At 35.8% G+C, this 22,471-nt stretch overlaps 1 protein-coding gene across 1 annotated transcript in view; it reads right to left on the reverse strand.

The window, feature by feature from the left end:
• LOC101897690 (protein masquerade) overlaps window positions 1-22,218 on the reverse strand; it is a 42,507-nt gene extending 20,289 nt beyond the window's left edge. Inside the window, exon 1 of the mRNA XM_011295132.3 lies at window positions 21,996-22,218. The gene's annotated coding sequence lies outside the window, so the exon portion shown is untranslated. The remainder of the gene's footprint in view (window positions 1-21,995) is intronic.
• Window positions 22,219-22,471: the final 253 nt, after the last annotated feature.

A 22,471-nucleotide genomic window follows, 5' to 3' on the forward strand; every position in this document is an offset into this window, starting at 1 on the left:
GGCAGGTTAAGATCGTAAATGGGCCATGTAGGTCCACGTCTTCGCATAGCCCCCATATAACAGAACACCCGATATTAGACATTTTGATGATTTTAGCGACATTATTTACCGGAATTATTTCAAATTTGGTATTTGAAGTTCGTAATGGATACTACAGCCTAAGACAGAAAATTGTCTGTGCAGGTCCATGTCTTCGTATAGCTCCCATATAACGGTACCTCCCGATATTCGGTATTCTGATAATTTAAGCGACATTATTCACCGGAGTAATTTCAATTTACGTATTTAGAGTTCGTAATGAGAACTACAGTCTGTGACAGAAAATTGTCTGTGCAGGTCCACATCTTCATATAGCCCCCATATAACAGTACCTCCCAATATTCGATATTTTGATGATTTTGGCGACATTATTCACCGGAGTATTTTAAAATTCGTATTTAGAGTTCGTAATGGGAACTACAGTCTGTGACAGAAAATTGTCTGTGTGGGTCCACATCTTCATATAGCCCCCATATAACGCTACCTACCGATATTCGGTATTTTGATGATTTTGGCGACATTATTCACCGGAGTAGTTTCAAATTACGTATTTAGAGTTCGTAATGAGAACTACAGTCTGTGACAGAAAATTGTGTATGCAGGTCCAGATCTTCGTATAGGCCCCATATATCAGTACCTCCCTATATTCGGTATTTTGACGAGTTTAGGTACAATACCCACCGAAATTGTTTGAGATGTCGTATTTCAAGTTCGAGACAGAGACAGAAAATTGTCTATGCTGGTCCAGGTCTTAGCACAGCTCCGATATAACCGTACCTCCTTATATATACGATATTTTGATGATTTTAGCTGCATTATTCACCGTTTATTTCAAGTTTTTAAATTTGAATATGGTAATGGCTTATGACAAACAATGCCTATGTAAGTTCACGTCGTATAGACCCCAATATAACGGCTATATTCCGTATTTTTAAAATTTTAACAGAATTTTTTAAGGATTTTTTTCTTGAAAATTTCCAAATTCGTTGCAAATGGTGGAGGGTATTCAAAGTTCGGCCCGGCTGAACTTACTGCTTTTTAACTTGTTTTTTTTTTTAATATGTTTCCAATCTACAACAAAATCTCCCTTTATCCTTCATTTTTTTGGGGAAAATGTCAAAGATAGAAATATTCTAGATCAAATTTAAGTGTGAGTCTCTGAGCAAAAGACGTTTGAATACTTATTACTTATTTTTTCCGAATTTGCTAAAAAATATTTTTTTTTTTAGTTTTAATATCTCGTATTTCGAAACATGCTCATATCTTTTCTATTTTTATACCCTACACCACAAGGTGGTCAGGGTATTATGTCTTTGTGCATTTGTTTGTAACAGGCAAAAGGAAACGAGATAGACCCATAGTTCCTTTTGATGATCTGCATAGAATCACTTTCTGACTTGATTTATGCATGTCAGTCCGTCTGTCCGTCCGTCCGTCCGTCCGTCTGTCCATTTATTCTTGTGAACAAAATGCAGGTCGCATTTATTATCCGATTGAGATGAAATTTTGCAAAAAACATTTGTTTGCCCCAAGAACGAACCCTATTGAAATTGGAGATAATCGGTAAAAATTTAGATATAGCTCCCATATATATCTTCGTCCGATTTGCCTTTTATTGTGCACCAAACGTGTAATATAAGCCCGAATAGTGTGGAATTTTGCACATATAACCAAATTAGGCCTGAAAATAAGTATGCCAAATTTGATCGAAATCGGTTCAGATATAGCTATAGCTTCCATATATATTGTTCATCCGATTTGTTATTTTTGTCCTCCGCAGCCGTAATATGCACTCTGTAACAACAATATTTGGGGAAATATATCAAATGCAGCTCAGAAATACCTTTGCTAAATTTTATCGAGATCGGTTCTGATTTGGATATAGCTCCCATATATAACTTCGTCCGATTTACCATTTATTGTGCACCAAACGTCTAATAGTCCAAATGGGATGGAATTTGGCACATACGACCGAATTTAGTATAGAAGGTAATATGCCAAATTTGTTGAAGATCGGTTCAGATATAGTTATAGCTCCCATATATATTGTTTATCCGATTTATTGTATTTGTTAACCACAGCCGTAATATGCACTCCGTAACAACGATATTCAGGGAAATATATCAAATACAGCTCAGAAATATCTTTGCCAAATTTTATCGAGATCGGTTCAGATTTGGATATAGTTCCCATATATATTTTAATCCGATTTCAAATTAATTTCGCACCAAATGGGCAATACAAGTCCGAATTTAAAAGATACAAATGCTTCGGCATATTTAGTCCTTTGAATTTTAAATTATAATTATAATCAAAGCGTGTATGATTGAATTCTCCCATAAAAACGTTTAATTATTAAGTGGAGCTCAACTAAATTAGCACAGTGGTGTAGGGTATCATAAAATCGGCCCCGCCCGACTTTAGGACTTTCTTTACTGGTTTTGTGATGCAGTTGTTTTTTTCTTTCATCTATCACAATATTCTTATATACGATTTTTTTCAAGTCTTTTTTTTTCTTTTTTCATTCTTTCTCTCCCCGTTCTATTGTTAACTAGATAAAGATATTATCAAGATCGAGAGAGGAATGCACCTGGTTATGTCACTTCATGTTTGGAAAATCTAATGGCATTGACTGTTTTTTTTTTTTTTTGTTTTTTTTTTTTTTTTTTGTTTTTTTTTTTTTTTTGTATTTTCAAGCTGCTGAACGACAAGCAAACACACACACATCCACAGCCCCGCAAACTAACATGTTTATATTTGTCTAAATGGTTTTCTACCGTTATAACAACATTTCTTGGTAAATATTTTTCCCCAATCACTGGCACGAAGGCGATCATGAAGTTTGTGCAAACAAGTATGAAGATCATTGTCATCATCATCATTTGTCGAATATGGATTACATATGACAGCACTGGCATAGTTTTGAAATTAATAAAAAGTATAGTTGTTGTTGTTGTTGCTTTTTATTTTAGAATCTATTTGCACATTGCCGTAAATTGTATGCTTGTCATATTTATGAGGTTGGCTATTTTAAAAAATTTAAATTTAGACATTTGTAGTGGCCCGCCCCTTTGTTCAGACGGCTAGTCAGTCTACAACCAACCATACAGGGTATTTGACGCATGCGTACTTTTCTCTACCATATTCGCTTGGCTATTTCCAGCTCCATACTTGGCAAGGGAAAGACTTTCACTTTGCATTGGAATTATTGGAACGGAAGTCAAAGTACTTCCCTCCACAATGTGTAGTTTAAATGCATTGCGTGTGTGTGTGTGTGCACACTTTGCCATAAATATAAACGTGGGCGCTTTTGTCAGCTTGCAATTGCAAAACGTCTGAACGGCATGTTAATTTCACTTTATATATGTGAAATACAAAAATATGAAATGTACGGAAGGAAGAAAAATTTGTCTGCCCTTAATGATGATAAAAAAAACGTTGTCATTTGTCGACTCAAAATACGAGAATTTGTCGAAATTCGTTGGAAAATCTGGCACAAACGTAATTAGTTACTTAAAATCGGAATATACTTTTATAAACCAAGAAGTGGCCTGATATGATCCATATTTTGTACCAACGATTCTAGTTGGAATCCAAATATCTCTTTCAAATTTCAAAACTCCATCTTAAATATTGAAAAAAATATAGCTCAAAATATTGGGGTCTCTGTGTGTATGGCAAACACTATATAAAGGCTCTTCAAAAGTTTGGCCTGAAAACCCATAACTCATTTGGGGCTTTGATTTACAAATTAAATACTATTAAATCAACAAGAGATTTTCTACACCCCACATTGCCTGTTCCTCAATGAAATTATAAAAAAAAAATTAAATTATAAAAAATTAACATTAAATAAATTCGAAAAATACTGAAAAAATCAAAAAACTACGAAAATAAAAAAGTTTTTTTAAAAATCCAAATTCGATTAACATTTTTTATGGTACATATCAAGTTAACACATTTCTTTTGCTCAGAGACTCTCATTGAAATTTAATCTAGAATAACTCTTACTTTAACACTTTTCCCAAAAAATGAAGTATTAAAGGAGATTTTGAATTGAGAATGGAAACGTGTTAAATTTGCACTAAAAACGTAATCACACAATTTTCAACTTGTAATATATAATTTTTGAAAAATGTAAATTTCTTAAAAACCATTAAACCTGGATATATGGTTTATTTCGAAACTTATACTGAAATTCTCTTTAGAATATTTCCTCTTCTGACACTTACTATCTAAAATGAAGTTTTCTATCACTTTCATACATCAAATCGAAAAAAGTAAAAAAAAACAAGTAAGCAAAGGCTACAGTCGAGCGGGGCCGACCGTTGAATACCCTACAACACTACAATAAACGACACAGTTTATATAGGCGAGATACTCGAAAGAATTCCACAAGATATTGTGACAAATAATAAAAGGAAACTATCAGGTTTCGTTCTCTAATTTTCGAATAATAGCAACTTAAACTAATTTGATCATTTCCAATTTATTTGTAGATGTTGCACTTAAATGGTCTTCCTAGATCTGGAACCAATATAATCTCTCAGAAGTGGCAAAGATCCACATTTATTATTGGTTTTTGACTGTAACGCATCTATATGAGATACAGACATTTGACTATATTCTTCAACGAAATCAGCGTTAACGAAATAGTCAGAAGTGCGTCTTTCCTGTATTTGTGAATTCTCCAAAAAGTCACTGGAATAGACATTTTCGTATTTTGTCTACAAAAGTTGGCAAACTCCTTCACACATTAAATATTTTTGGATGGCCATCCAAAAACTGCTTGGCTTTTGCAATGTGCGGTAAACCCCATTCAAATGTGCGTGAGGATCGGGCGATAATTACGACCTGCCGACAATTTTGCAATTGTTGGTCCATTTCAACCCCTAAATATATGGCGATCATCTCCAAAAAGAGTAGACTTCTATTCTGACCCTCATCTTATCCCCATGCAAAATTTCGTAAGGATCGGGCCATAAATGAGATCTGTATATGATATCCTAACTACTTAGTATTGTTAGCTGTAGAAATATTACCAAATGTTTAATTCAAAATGAAAATATGCCAAAAATATGACAAAATTGAAAAAAAATATGAGAAAAATTTACAAAATCAATATTTTCATCTTTAGAGAGATATTTTTATGCGATTTTTTTAGACGTTTTTTCTTTCCTGCCAAGAGGCCATTCTGAATTAATGAGAACTGTCAAAATCAGTTCAGCCGTTCTCGATATATAAGAGATTTTTCAAGCATATCTCCTTTGATAGACATGTATATAGCACATATTTTGCTATATATCCGATTTGTTGGATAATAACATCAATGTAAAGGTCAGAAGTAACCTTGTGATGGCTTTGTGATTTCGCCGGGATTTAAAATATTCACGGTTTAATGAAAAATTTTGATTTTTTCAACACAAAAGATATGGTCTATTTTACCCGCTAAATATTATCCGATGACCACCCAAATTGGTAGGCTTCTTCCCCGCCCTAAACTCTAGTTACATGCTAACTTTCGCGTCGATTGGTCTATAATTGCGGCCTGCATAGCTACTGCAAAATCCGATATTTTTCAGTATTTTGTCCATTTCAACCCTTAAACATTTGGCGATCATCTCCAAAAGCAATAGGGTTCTATTCTGGTCCAAGCCCCACCTACATTCTAAATTTCGTGAAGATCGGGCCATAATTGCGACCTGTAGAGTGATTACAAATTAACATGGACAGACGGACAGACGGACAGACGGACAGACGGACGGACGGACATACATAGCTAGATCGACTCAGCTCGGCGAGATAGGAAGATCCATATATACTTTCCTATGTGGGAAACCAATATTTCGAGGTGTTACATAATTTTTGGCCCAATCAAACTTATAATACCCCCAACACATAGTGTTGTAGGGTATAAATACACAAAAATGGGATGAGTAATATCGGTCCAAATTTTTATGATCCAACTTTGCAAATCCTTATAATTACATCAGTGCTAGTTCGGATGCGAAAATGGACGAAATGGGTTCACTCCATCAAGTACCTCCTCCACAAAGGGTCAAAATTTTGCATACCCATAAAGCTCATAAAACGAGAAGTTAACATTCGATTCCACTCAGACTTGTTAAATCTCAATATTTTCATCAAGACAATATCAGATGGTAGAGATCGGACCATTTCTTCTGGTACCTCCCCTACATAGGGTTCAAGATTTTGAAAAACATAACGCTCATAGAAATCGAAATAAGCATCAAACACTCTTCAAATTTCTGTTGTGAAGTTGATGTATATCTGCGAACCCCTTCTGGTACCTCACCTACAAAGGGTCACAATTTTCAATAGTTTTATCTGTCATAACTTGCGAAACAAGTCAGCGATTCTTTACAACTTGCTATCTCAAAATATTTCTTGAGGTGATCGACACTTTGGTATTTTTTAGTGCCAAGCAAAAATACTCCAGACACAATAGTCCAACGGATAGGTATCCGGAGATTTCGGTGACCGTTGTGCACTGGAAATGAAGCGAGGAACCTCATTTTGTAACCAATCTTGGGTGGCGCGTGCTGAGTGCGATGGTGCTGTTGTCCTGTCCTATTGAAATGTTCAAGGTCTGCGGCCAAAATGTTTGCGTACCCAAGGCTTTAAAGCACTCTCCAGAATATTTTCGCGATAATATTCGGCATTTATTCTGATGCCATCGGCTGTTATGGCGGCCCCCATCATCACCATTGCCTTCGCTTGAGTTCTGGTGGTTTACCGAAGGTGCACATTTTCAGCTGACCTCTTTGGCAAGTGAACACGATCATTTTGTTTGTTTACAAACTGCTGGACAACGAATGTTTTCTCATCGGAGAAACCCAAATTCGGCAGTTCACCACTTTCGGCCAAGCAAAGCAACACTTTAGCTCTTTTGAGTCTATTTTCTTTCTGGAGTGCTTTAACGATAGCCACTTGTGGTTTTCCAGCCAAATATAAAAAAATCACACTATCACGCTTGAAAAATAGGACAAATAATTTTTTTTCTGAAAAATTCTCACCAAAATGCTTTCGTACGCTTAAAAACAATACAATAAGCTGTCACTGGAATCATGTTAACAGCTGCCGGACGGACGTGGCTTAGAAATGACAGCAGTCTGAAGTTGGTTGCAGTTTTCTCATCTAACCTTGTATGTACAATTATTGAGTCTAGTCTTAATATGGTTCAATTTTTATGTTAAGTAGGTCCATGACTGGCGAGTTTATATGTCTGTCGAAACAATGATTTAAACTTTCAATTATTCCCCGTTAAATAATTCGAGTTTGTGTCTTCAGTCTTTTATTTGACATGTCAATTTTTACGAAAAGTTCCATTATATTTTTTTGTCCTGATCCTGAAATATAAACACCAACTTTCCTCTCACCACAAAAGAAACGTGAGCCAGAATTTTCCATTTCCAGTTATCGTTTACCACAGCAAGTTTGTGTCTTAAGTCTTTTGTTTGGAAAATCAAAAACATTGCTCTGAGTTCAGTTTTCTCTATATTTACGATAATGAAATATATTTTACACATATGTAAACTTGAATTCTAACTTTCTTTAAATTAAACCCCAAAGAAATTCTCCACCGTACATTTTTTCGTTAAGGGAAACAAACGAACTTACAGCCAGCCAGCCAGCCACATCCATATAAAGTTGTTAATCAAGTATTTATGGTAAGTAGTTGTCGTAGTTCAAATGTTTTACGTTTGAATTTCTTTTTTTTTCACCACCTTTATTTATTTATTTTTTCAGTTTTCTCCAAAAGTGTTCTTGACGAACAACAAAACGAGAAACGTTGAACGAAAGTTATCTGTGTTGAATGCTAATTAAATGTGTTAACACTTCGACACCCTACGGCCAGCAAAAAACACAATGGAATTTGTTGTTGAATTTTAATTCCAATTTTAGAATTCAGTCAAAGTCTTTCTTTCGTTCGTTGTTTGTTGACATTCTCGTAAGGCCAGTGAGCCAACCATTCCGTTCGTCCGTCCGTCAGTGGGTTAGTTAGTTGGCTTTACTTATGGTCATAAACCCAGAAAACCTGTTAATGAATGGATTTAGGTCAGAATGTGTCACACATTTTTGAGATTCCTGTAAACACATACACACATACACATGGCCATATACGAAATATATGCCACACAACAACGAGTTCAGTTCAGTGTGTGGTAAAAGCTAGAAATTTTTTGTCTAACAACAAAATAAGTTATTTATTTATTTTTTTTTTTTTTTTTTCATTTGCCATTAAAGCGAAAGTAATCGAAACATCAGAGATGGATGTTATCTTTAATCTTCTTCTACAAACCAAGAAAAATCTCACATTTATCTTCATTATACCCTACACCACATAGTGGTAAGGGTATTATGTCTTTGTGCATTTGTTTGAAACATGGAGAAGGAGGCTAGATAGACCCATAGTTACTTTTGAGGATCTCCATAGAATCACTTTCTGAGTTAATTTATGCATGTCAGCCCGTCTGTCCGTCCATGTATTCTTGTGAACAAAATGCAGGTCGCTTTTATTATCCGTTCGAGATGAAATTTTCCAAACAACATTTCTTTGGCTCAAGGACGAACCCTATTGAAATTGCAGATAATCGGTCAAAATTTAAATATAGCTCCCATATATTTCTTCGTCCGATTTGCTTTTTATTGTGCACTAAACGTGTAATATCAGCCCGAATAGTATGGCATTTTGCACATACAACCAAATTAGGCCTGAAAATAAATATGCCAAATTTAATCGAAATCGGTTCAGATATAGCTATAGCTCCCATATATATTGTTCATCCGATTTGTTATTTTTGCCCTCCGCAGCCGTAATATGTACTCTGTAACAACAATATTTGGGGAAATATATCAAATACAGCTCAGAGATATCTTTGCCAAATTTTATCGAAATCGGTTCAGATTTGGATATAGCTCCCATATAGAACTTCGTCCGATTTACCTTGTATTGTACACCAAACGTCCAAATGGGAGGGAATTTGGCACATGCGACCGACTCGAGTCTAGAAGCTAGTATGCCAAATTTGGTGAAGATCGGTTCAGAAATAGCTATAGCTCCCATATATATTGTTCATCCGATTTGCTATTTTTGTCCTCCGCAGCCGTAATATACACTCCGTAACAACGATATTCAGTGGAATGTATCAAATACAGGTAAGAAATATCTTTGCCAAATTTTATCGAGATCGGTTCAGATTTGGATATAGCTCCCATATATAACTTCGTCCGATTTACCTTGTATTGTACACCAAACGTCTAAAATTTGCCCAAATGGGATGGAATTTGGCACATGCGACCGACTCGAGTCTAGAAGCTAGTATGCCGAATTTGGTGAAGATCGGTTCAGATATAGCTATAGCTCCCATATATATTGTTCATCCGATTTGCTATTTTTGTCCTCCGCAGCCGTAATATGCACTCCGACATTCAGGGAAATATATCAAATACAGCTCAGAAATATCTTCGCCAAATTTTATCGAGATCGGTTCAGATTTGGTTATAGCTCCCATATATAACTTCGTCCGATTTACCATTTATTGTACACCAAACGTCTAATATTTTCTCAAATGGAATGGAATTTGGCACATGCGACCGAATTGAGTCTAGAAGCTAGTATGCCGAATTTGGTGAAGATCGGTTCAGATATAGCTATAGCTCCCATATATATTGTTCATCCGATTTTTTGTATTTGTTACCCACAGCGGTAATATGCACTCCGTAACAACGATATTCAGGGAAATATATCAAATTTTGAATTGTTATGTGGAGCTCTACTAAAGTGGTGTAGGATATAATAAAGTCGGCCCCGCCCGACTTTAGGACTTTCTTTACTGTTTTTTTTTTTTGCTGCTGTTTATTTCACTTAAATGGCAATTACCTTCAATTACTGTCTCACACATTACAAATAGCTACGGCAGTAATTGAACAAGATAAAGACATCCAATAGCATTGTCTGGCCAATGAAGAAGATTTTGCCATGATCATGCAAGTGTCAACTTTCTTAATAACAAAAACTACAACAACAAAAGCAATCAAAAAAATACTTCTTTACTTAATTGCCGAAACTTTCATTTTCCATTCGTACATCTCGAAATTTAATTTTTTAGCGACCATTGATGTGGGTAATTAGATGAATAATGTATTTGAATGTTTATGTCATGTTCGGTAACCATCCATCCACCCCCTCCCAACGCACACAGGCCCTAATATATTTATTGATTTTTTTTTTTTTTTTTTGTTTTTTTTTTTTTTAAAACATTCCATTGTCTCCCCATGATTGAGTCACAAGTTGTAATACCTCAATTTCATACATTGCTTGAGGTACCAGTTTTTTTTTTTTTGTTTGTTTGTTGTTGGAATGGTGTTGGTGTTGTTGTTATTGTTGATTTAATGCCAATTGGCATTTAATTTGCTTACAAAACTATAATAATATTTATAAGTTAAATGAACATTGTGAATTTTAAAAATATATTATGTAATTTTTTTTTTTTTAACTCAACTCCCAATTAAAAATTCAATTTTGAGTATCAAACCTAGTCAAAAAGTGAGCCAGCATATGTCCCACCTCCACACTGGATTAAATGTAGAAATATTGCAATGATCGAAGTTTGAAGCAAATTGAGCTATGAGCCGAATTTTAGTGTTTGCAATGGGCTATAGATTGCTTCTTACAAAAATTGCAAAGCAAAACAACTTACTTTTCTCATTACCAAGTATCATCGACACAGCGTGTGAGCATCCGACTACAAAACCGAAGATTGTGAGTTTGAAACTCATTGGTGGCAAAAGAAAAAACGTTAAGAAGCAGTAAGTTCGACCGGGCCGAACTTTGAATACCCTCCCCCATTTGGAATGAATTTGGAACATCTCAAAAAATAAAATCCTTAAAAAATTCTGTTAAAATTTTAAAAATACAGAATATAGCCTTTATAATGGGGTCTATACGACGTGGACCTACATAGGCATTGTAGGAAATAAACGGTGAATAATGTAGCTAAAATTATCAAAATATCGTATATAGGGAGGTTATATCGTTAACCGCTATATCGGAGCTGTTCGAAGACCTGGACCAACAAATACGTAGCAAATACGACATCTCAAACAATTTCGGTGGATATTGTACCTAAACACGTCAAAATACCGAATATGGAGAGGGACTGATATATGGGGCCTGTACGAAGACCTAGACCTGCATAGTTCCCATTACGAACTCTAAATACGTAATTTGAAACAATTCCGGTGAATTATGATGTTAAAATCATGAAAATACAGAATATTGGGAGGTACCGTAATATGAGGGCTATTCGAAGACGTGGACATAGACAATTTTCTGTCATAGGCTGTAGTATCCATTACGAACTTCAAATACCAAATTTGAAACAAATCCGGTTAATAATGTCGCTAAAATCATCAAAATACCGAATATTGGGAGGTACCATTGTATGGAGGCTATATGAAAAGGTGGACCTACAAGGCCCATTTACGAACTTAACCTGCCTACTGGAAAAATAAACACGTGTGCAAAATTTTAGCCTTCTATCTCAATTCGTTCGAAAGATAGCGTGATTACAACAGACAGACAGACGGACAGACGGACAGACAGACAGACAGACGGACAAACGGAATGACAAAGTTAATATACCCTCCATAGTATGGTGTAGGGGAAATAATAAAAAACTTGTTAAAAACTATCAGTCGGTTTTGCCGACGTATGTCAGATGTATACCATCAGCGTATGAATTCTTTCAGAAAGTGGGGACCGACCGATATCCCATAAACGAATTTCGGAGAATGTAACTGCCCTGTTTCGAAGACGCATAATTATATCAGAAGGCTTTGGTCAAAAAACCCCACATTCCCAATAGACCTTGTGTGTGAAAATATTGGGCTATGCCAAGTTTGAAGAGGATCGAATGTTCATTTTGCATTTTTATACCCTCCACCACAATATGGAGGGTATATTAAGTTTGTCATTCAATTTGTAACACCTCGAAATATACATTTTAGACCCCACAAAGTATATATGATCTTGATCAGCATAAAATTCTATGTCGATTTAGCGATGTCCGTCCGTCTGTCAGTCTATCCGCCTGTTCATCTGTCCGTCTGTGGAAATCACTCTAGCTTCCGAACGAATTGATGTAGATTGATGAAATTATACTCAAATGTGTATTGAAAATGTGTATTTGGTATTGAAAACGTGCCATCTAGGTCCACGTATTGGTATAGCCTCCATATAACGGTACCCCCCGATATTCGGTATTTTGATGATTTTTGCGACAATATTCATCGGAATTGTTTCAAATTTGGTATTTGAAGTTTGAAATAAATACTACAGCTTATGACAGAAAATTGTCTGTGCAGCTCCCCGTCTTCGTATAGCCCCCATCTAACGGTACCTCTCGATATTCGGTATTTTGATGATTTTAGCGACAATATTCATCGGAATTATTTCAAATTTTGTATTTGAAGTTCGTAATGGATTCTACAGCCTATGACAGAAAACTGTCTGTGCACCTCCACGTCTTCGTATAGCCCCATAGAATGGTACCTCCCGATATTCGGTATTTTGTTGATTTTAGCGAAATTATTTTCCGGAATTCTTTCAAATTTGGTATTTGAAGTTCGTACTGGATACTACAGCCTATGACAGAAAATATGCAGGTCCACGTCTTCGTATAGCCTCCATATAACGGTACCTCCCGATATTCGGTATTTTGATGATTTTAGCTAAATTATTTACCGATTTTTTTTTAAGTTTCGCATCTTAATATTGTAATGACTTATGACAAAAATTACCAATGCAGGTCCATGTCGTCGCATAGATCCTAATGTAACAGCTACATTCAGTATTTTTAAGATTTTAACAGTGGACCGATATATTCCATCTTTACACCAGACCTTGGGTTTCTAAAAATATTATTGTGTGAAATTTGAAGACAATCGGATTCTCACATCACATTTTCTAGGAGTTATAATTATTCAACATTTTGACCCTTTGTGGGGGAGGCACTTGATGGAGTGGACCGATCTTTTCTATTTTCACGTCCGACCTAGCCCTGATGCAAATATTCGGATTTGCAAAGTTGGAGCAAAATCGAAGAAATTTTTTTTTTTCTCTGCAGTAAAATATATATATTTTTTTTAATTTCGATTCTTTGTGGGCGAGGTACCAGAAGGAGTGGGCCGATATTGCCCATTTCCGAACTCAATCTAAGTTTGATAATAATATTACGATGTGCCAAGTTTGTACCAAATCGGATACTCCCTTCCAGAGTTATCGTACGCACCAGCCAGACAGACGTACAGATGGACGGGCATCGCTAGACTCATAATGTCCAGAAATGGATTTGTTTCAAAAGAGACCTAGGGTCTTAAAACGTTATTTCGCTGAGGTACGTTTTGTAAATCCCCCTGTATGCACGCAAATCAGAGAACCTACTTTCTATACAATTAAATTTTTAACAGGTAATTTACCGAATATGTATTGCTGGATATTGTTATTTGAAACGAGTTTAGCTTAAAATAACTGAGATATAAATAAAACGGCTCACAATATTCGAAGAAACTATGGGCCCACGTTGTCTTTTATGGCCTTGTAATAGAGACATACTCCATCTTCTAATGTACCATATACCTCTGAGTCCCCAAAAAGCGGTATTTTTAACCAATTTTTATACCCTACAACACTATGTGTTGGGGGTATTATAAGTTTGATTGGGCCAGAATTTATGTAACACCTCGAAATATTGGTTTCCCACATAGGAAAGTATATATGGATCTTCCTAGCTCGCCGAGCTGAGTCGATCTAGCTATGTATGTCCGTCCGTCCGTCTGTCCATGTTAATTTGTAATCACTCTACAGGTCGCAATTATAGTCCGATCTTCACGAAATTTAGAATGTAGGTGGGGTTAAGGTCAGAATAGAACCCTTTTTCTTTTGAGGATGATCGCCAAATGTTTAGGGGTTGAAATGGACCAAATACTGAAAAAATTTCGGATTTTGCAGTAGCTATACAGGTCGCAATTATAAACCAATCGACGCGGAATTTCGCACGTAGCTAGAGTTTAGGGCGGGGAAGAAGCCTACCAATTTTGATGGTCATCGGATAATATTTAGCGGGTAAAATAGACCATATCTTTTTTATCGAAAAAATTCAAAATTTTTCATAAAACCGCGAATATTTTAAATCCCGGCGAAATCACAAAGCCATGACAAGGTTACTTCTGATCTTTACATTGATGTTAACATCCAACAAATCGGATATATAGCAAAATAGGTGCGATATATATGTCTATCAACGAAGATATGCTTGAAAGATCTCATATATGTCGAGAAAGACTGAACTGATTTCGACAGTTCTCATTAATTCAGAATGGCCTCTTGGCGGAAAGAAAAAATGTCTAAAAAAATCGCATAAAAATATCTCTCTAAAGATGAAATGATTGATTTTGTAAAATTTTTTCATATTTTTTCAATTTTGTCATATTTTTGGCATATTTTCATTTTGAATTAAACATTTGGTAATATTTCTACAGCTAACAAAACTAAGTAGTTAGAATATCAGGATATCATGTACAGATCTCATTTATGGCCCGATCCTTACGAAATTTTGCATGGGGATAAGATGAGGGTCAGAAGAGAAGCCTACTCTTTTTGGAGATGATCGCCATATATTTAAGGGTTGAAATGGACCAAAAAACTGCAAAATTGTCAGCTGGTCGTAATTATCGCCCGATCCTCACGCACATTTGAATGGGGGTTACCTCACATCGCAAAACCAAGCAGTTTCGGATGGCCATCCAAAAATATTCAATGTGTGAAGGAGTTTGCCAACTTTTATAGACAAAATACGAAAATGTCCATTCCAGTGACTTTTTGGAGAATTCACAAATACAGGAAAGACGCACTTCCGACTATTTCGTTTACGCTGATTTCGTTGAAGAATACAGTCAAATGTCTGTATCTCATATAGATGCGTTTCAGTCAAAAACCAATAATAAATGTTAATCTTTTGCCACATCTGAGAGGTTATAGGTCTTTGGGAAATATTGGTTCCAGATCTAGGAAGACCATTTACGTGCAACATCTACCAATAAATTGGAAATGAGCAAATTAGTTTAAGTTGCTATTATTCGAAAATTAGAGAACTAAACCTGATGGTTTTCTGTTATTATTTGTCAGAAAATCTGTCGAGTATTTCGCCTATATAAACTGTATGGTTTATTATAGTGTTGTAGGGTATTCAACGGTCGGCCCCGCTCGACTGTAGCCTTTGCTTACTTGTTTTTTTATTCTTTCAAAAAATACAACAATACAACACTTTTTCGTCTTGTTTTTGTAAACAACTCTAACTCAGCACCATACAAAGGTCAATGGCCGTTTTCTTCACAAAATGTCATTTCTTCTTTTCTTTGCTTTTTTGGTGGATTATAGCATTTCAAGTTCGTGTCTTAAGTCTTTTGTTTGAAATGTTATAGTTTTTAATCGCCAAATGGCATTATCATGTTTCATAAATGTTATGTTATGAAAGTTATGAAACTTTCACACCGCTCTAGGAAAGGCGCTTTATCATCGCCTTCCAACTTCAAATTGAGTTGAACTGTTAAAAATGCCACAGAATTCCACGAACAAGCAATGACAATTGTTCATTTTCTAAATTATGAGTTTATTTTTCAATACTTCTTACTTTTTGCAAACAAAAAAGTTTTATTTCTATCCAAAAAAGAGTTCAGTACCGTACAGATACGTGAGTTAACGGTTTGGCAAATGGAAACACCAAGTGTCTCCCAACCCCCTCTCCCACTGCCATTGCTTTTCAATTTCTCGTCAACAGCCAGTACGCAAAATAAAGAGGCTACCAGTGCCTCTTGTCCAACAAATCATTCGCTAAAGAAGGTGGGCAGCACTCCACACACAAAAAAACGCTTCACAATACCCAGGCTCATGTACAAAAATAATAAAATATATCCACTGGCTACAAAAAGCACTCACAAAATATAAATACAGAATAAAGATGACAGAGCAAAAACTCCACAAACCAACGGCAACAACAGCAACAACAAAAAAGCCAAGTTTGTGCGGCACATTAAAACCAAATCAGAAAGTATGTCAACTGCATAAAAAACCATCGTCGGTTGACACAGAAGCGCAGAGAAAGAACGCCAGAAAAAATGTGGAATACAACGTCCGTGCTTTCAATAGGAATTTAACCATCAAGCCTGGGTTGGGTTTGGCGGTGGGGGGCACAACCGCTCAGTTAGGCAGACTAACCGTCCATCACCACTGAAAGTCACACTACCCAATCAAGCGACAAGATATTGGAAAAAAAAAACACGCACTCACACACACGCACACTAGCTCTCATCAGAATTTCCAAATTAAATCGCACATTCCCATCCATCTGGGCAGACCAAAAAAGCAAGCAGTCGAATGGACAGCTAGAGAGTTTAGTTCTGTTTTTTCTTCTTTCTTTGCTTTCGTATAGTAATAGTGGAGAGACGGTGTAGCACAGTGTTTAAAAGTAGCACGAAACGATGGTAGCATTTAAAGCAAATGCCATTATGACGTCAAGGGCTTTGGAAACTATGAGGTCCAGTTTTGGGTCAACAACAACTAAAAATATTTAAGGGGATCTTTTTCATGTGTTAACAAAGAAGACAAGTTAAAAAAAAAAAAACATTAAGTTCGGCCGGGTCGAACTTTTAATACCCTCCACCTTAGGGTAAAGAAGACATTAGAACCCATTATGACCCACAAATACCAATTTTTAGACATATTCGTGGGAAAATGTGGCAAAAATCAGTACAATACCGAATATCGAGAGCTACAGTCATATGGGGGCTATATAAAAACGAGGACCTATACATGCAATATTTCGCCACCGGAGGTGGAACCCATTATGACCAACAAATACAAATTTTTAGACAAATCCGTAAAAAAAATGTGGCAAAAATCATCAAAATACCAAAAATCGGGAGGTACCAATTTTTAGACAAATCCGCGAAGAAATGTGGCAAAAATCATCACAATACCGAATATCGGGAGGTACCGTTATATGGGGGCTATACAAAAACGAGGACCTATACATGCAATACTTCGCCACACGAACTAGGACCCATTATGACCTTCAAATACCAATTTTTAGACATATTCGTGGGAAAATGTGGCAAAAATCATCAAAATACCAAAAATCGGGAGGTACCGTTATATGGGGGCTATACCAAAACGTGGACCCATACATACAATACTTCGCCACACGAACTAGGACCCATTATGACCAACAATTACCAATTTTCTGACAAATCCGTGAAAAAATGTGGCAAAAATTATCAAAATACCAAAAATCGGGAGGTACCGTTATATGGGGGCTATACCAAAATGTGGACCGATATATCACATTTTCAATACCAACCATCCTAATCACAATACAAAATGTTCTGCTAAATTTTGACGCTCTACGTCAAATAATGTGGGCTGGGCTTTATCGAGATTTCAACAGACAGACAGACGGACAGACAGACGGACAGACAGACGGACGGACGGACATCGTTAAATCGACTTAGAATTTTATGCTGATTATGAATATATCTACTTTATGGGGTATACGACGAATATTTAAGGATGTTACAAACGGAATGGCAAAGTTAATATAACCTCCTTTCCAAAGGTGGAGGGTATAAATATATATCGCAGCCGAGTTCCACCAAATGGGAACGTACGTCCCGAAATTCACTGATATTAGTCATTATTTGCACAAAAAAACCTGAAATTAGATTAAGGATATATATGGGAGCTATAGCCAAATATTAGCCGATCTCGATAAAATTTGGCTAATGGTACTTTCGAGCTCTATAAGATATCTGGTACCAAATATCATTGTTGTCGAATGCATATTACGAAGGTGAGGGACTTTTACAACAAAATCGGATAAAACATATATATGGGAGCTATAGCTTTGTCTGAAACGATTCTCACCAAATATGATGTACTTGCTTCCAGACTGAATTCAGTCGGATGTGCCAAAATTTAGGTCATTTGGATCCGAAAGCGGTTGAAGATATATATGGAAGTTATATTTATTGTTTGGAAAATTTCATCTAAATCGGATAATAAATTCAACCTGCATTTTGTTTAAAAAAAAAAATACATTGACGAATGGACGGACGGACTGACATGCAAAAATCGACTCAGCAGTGATTCTATGAAGATCCTCAAAAGTAACTGTGGGCCAATCTGGCTTCCTTCTCCATGTCACAAACAAATTCACAAACACATAACACTCTTACCACTATGAGATGTATTGGATTAGGAGCTCTAAAAAAAAGTAAGATTTGTCTACTGGACTCTAGCGTTCAAAGCCATTTAAATGAAAATGTGAGACAATTTGTGTCGTTGGTTAAACTATCGTCATTTTTGAGGCAAATATCGACATAACGGCATTCTCCATTTTTAGAGTGAAAAATCGTCAAAATGCCGAAAAATTGGTATTAATGGTAGCCCTGATCATCAGTGTCCAAAAATTAAGAGAGAGAGAGAGAGAGAGAGAGAGAGAGAGATTTTATGGGAATGTAAAGTCCCCTTGTTAAACAACGACTGACATTGGTAAAGAGAGAAATGTATTGGTTTATTCTTACGACACAGTGCATGGAAAGACACCGATATGTACGACTTAATGTTTGTATTCTTGTGTTTAACAACAAATCAGAAAATTTCAAGATCTTCGTGCAGAATAAAAAAGTGGATTCTACAGGTAAAATAAGTACTTTTTCCTACTTTTACTGGCTAAAAAAAAATTATGGATGAGCAAAAAAATTACAAGATAAAAGTACATATTTCCCCAATTACCAAGTGATGAGTATCGTCTGCACTGAGCAATCGGTTAATTTGTAAGTAGCTAGGATTTCCAAAAAAAAAAAAAAATTGGTTATAAATTCAAAATTAAATTGAGGACACGTTAAGATTGGAAATATTTTTCGGAGACACCATTCAATCACTTTGTCTGTCGAAATCACGATTAAGCTTTCTCATATTAAGTTTCGGTTTAAAAATTCGATTATGTATTCTAAAATACTTAGTTGAAAATTAGAATTCCTCTCGGAAACCACTGCAAGTTTTTGTCTTAAGTCTTTTGTTTGAAAAATCAGACTGAGCAAAAGCGTACCAATTTGGATGGTCATCGGACCATATTTAGCGACGAAAATTTTTAATCCTGGCGAAATCACAAATACATATCCAAGCTATCGCATATATATATATACATATATCTAGGGGTTCAAATGGACCAAAAAAAAATATTTTCCTGATTTTGCGCTCGCTTCACATCAAGTTCGAAGATGGACTATATCGATCCACGACGATATTCGGTATTTTGATGATTGTAGCCAAATTTTTCTATTGAATTGCCTGAAAATAGACACAAGAAGTTCCTTCTGAGTAGTTTGTGCCCTGGAAGAGAATTATCCATATAGGTCCACGATATCGTATATCTCCCATATAACGGTACCTCCCAATGTTCGATATTTTGAAGATTGTAACCAAATTTTTCTATTGAATTGTCTGAAAATAGACACAAGAAGTTCCTTCTGAGTAGTTTGTCCCCTGGAAAAGAATTATCCATATAGGTCCACTATATTGTATACCCTCTATATAACGTTACCTCCCGATATTCGGTATTTTGATACTTGTGGCCAAATTTTTCTATTGAATTGTTTGAAAATCCACACAAGGAGTTCCTTTTGAGTACTTTACCCCCTGGAAGAGAATTGTCCACGATATCGTATATCTCCCGTATAACGGTACCTCCCGATATTTGGTAGTTTGATGATTGTAGTCAAATATTCGATATTTTGATGATTGTTACCAAATTTTTCTAAGGAATTGTCTGAAAATCCACACAAGAAGTTCCTTCTGAGTAGTTGAGTAGAGGATTGTCTACATAGATCCACCATATCCTATAGCTCCCACATAACTGTACCCCCGATATTCGGTATCTTGATGATATTAGCGAAATTTTTTAACCGGAATTGCTTCAAATTTCGTATTTGAGGTTCAGAATCGGAATTACAGTTTATGACAAACAAAAAAATACTTATGAAGGACCACGTCTTCATATGGGTCCCATATGCATTTGAGAGGTTTTTTTTCTACGGAATTTTTTGCAATTTTTCAAGTTCCTTCAAAATGGTGGAGGAAACTTAAAGTTCGGCGCGGCATAACTTAGTTGCGTTTTACCTGTCTTTGCTGTATTTAAACCATCTCGTATGAAATACTCTTGTTCATATTACGACCTTGATTTTGAAGCTTAAATATATGTAATAGGTGCATGAAACATATGTAAAGACGTCTTGGCTATGTCTAAATCGATTTGGTCCAAATTTGGCAGTTTTTATTCTGGTCGGATATGAACTCTTAATACAAAGAAAATACAACATCACTCGGTTTTGCCGACAAGTGTATACCCCCAGCCTTGATTTCTAATTATTCTAACTGTTGACCCTTTATTGAAGAAAGTTCCCAAGCAGTTGGCCAATATTGTCCAATTCGTATCTGACCAAAGTCTGACATAAATATTACAACGTGCCATATTTGGACTATATCGTCCATTTCCTTTGAGATGTGTGTAAATTTTTGGAAAAATATGGAAATATGCGTGACGTACCAGATATGGCGGACCGAAATATTCCACACCATCTAAAACAGATAAAAATATTGGAAATCGTACATTTATATCCGTCGATATATCCCTCTTTCACAGCAGATCTTGTGTTAGTAAAAATAAGGGGTTTGTGTGAAATATGAAGAGAACCGGATGCTTATTTCGAATTTTATAATCGTTTTGGTTCACATTTGCCGAAATTATTTAAAATTTCATATATGAAGTTCGTAATGGGTACTACAGCCTATGACAAAAAATGTTGTATGCAGGTCCACATCTTCGTGTAGCCCCCCATATGAGGGTTTTCATTTAAGTGGTAGTTTTCGGATTTTTTTTTTCTTGAAATTTTTCAATTTCCTTCGAAATGGCCGAACTTGTTTATTGTTTCTTGTTTTTTTTTTTTAAATTCCGATATTTTGTGGAGGAGGTACCAAAAGGTGTAGATCGGCCGGCCGAACTTGTCTTTTTTTTTTTTTGAAAATTCCGATATTTCGTGGAGGAGGTACCAAAATGGTGTGGATCGATATTGCCCATCTCCGAATTCGATCTAAATATTGATAAAAATATTACGATGTACCAAGTTTGGACCAAATCGGATACTCCCTTCGAGAATTATCGTGCGCACCAGTTTGACATGCGGACGTCGATCGCTAGATCGACTCAAAATGTCCTGAACCGGATTTGGTCTAAAGACACCTAGGGTATAAAACCGTTATGTCGATGAGTCATGTTTTTACCATATGAAATGATATATACCCTCTCTAGCCATGTGGCTGAGGATATAATTATATTTACGACGGGTATATCCTCGCAATATTTCCTAATTAGGAGGCAACTTATTATTTAAATTGCAACTGCAACTTTCCTTAAAATTTGGAATTAAAAATCAATTGTTTTTGTATCCAAAGCTATAGTCTCTTCTTATGTCCTTTTGGTCAGGTGAAAGTGACACTCAATTATTAGCAACACTGTAAGTTTCTAGAAATTTGTTTCTATGAAAGCGGAATTTGTTAAGCAATTGATCGCTGTTCCTGGAAATTGACACAATCTTTATTTCGTATTATTATTATTATTTTTTTTTTTTTTCTTTAAATATTATACGAAATTTATTTTCCGTTTCAAAATGCAATAGTCACTTTAACACCAACATCATGTAGTTAGGGCTGCAATTTTCTGTTTTCCCTTAGTTTATTCATTCTTTTCTTGTTCTCACATTTATTTTTGTAACAAAAACACACATATTTATTTGAAAAATTATATATTATTTAATACCTTCTTTTTTATTATTATTGTATTATTTTGATTTGAAAGAAAATCAATTAACTTTTTTTTTTTCTTGGCAATTAAATATCTTTTTTTGTGTATTCTTTTTTATTTTTTCAGTTTTCACGGCGCGTATTCCTTTCTTTTGCGGGCGAGCGTCTTGTGCGGTGCTGTGCCAACGAAAGCTCTTACCAAACTGAATTGTCCACTATTACCAATGGTCTAGTAATGCGGCCATTTCTTTCGATTTTCTTGTACATTCTTTTGATTTTTACATTGCCAACGGCAAAACAGCCGAAGCGCGCGGCAGCAGCAACATTTTATGGCACAGGCAGTGACAGTGGCAACGGCAGCAGAATTGATAGCTGCAGCAGCAGGTGGGTTTGCTCATAACTGAGGTAGACAAACGACAATACGAACGCAGGCCAAGTTAACTTGTCGGAAAGCCGTGGCAACAACGAGAATAACAACAGCGCTTAGCATCA

This window comes from Musca domestica, unplaced genomic scaffold, assembly GCF_030504385.1.
Source record: "Musca domestica strain aabys unplaced genomic scaffold, Musca_domestica.polishedcontigs.V.1.1 9, whole genome shotgun sequence".
Taxonomy (NCBI): Eukaryota; Metazoa; Arthropoda; class Insecta; order Diptera; family Muscidae; genus Musca; species Musca domestica.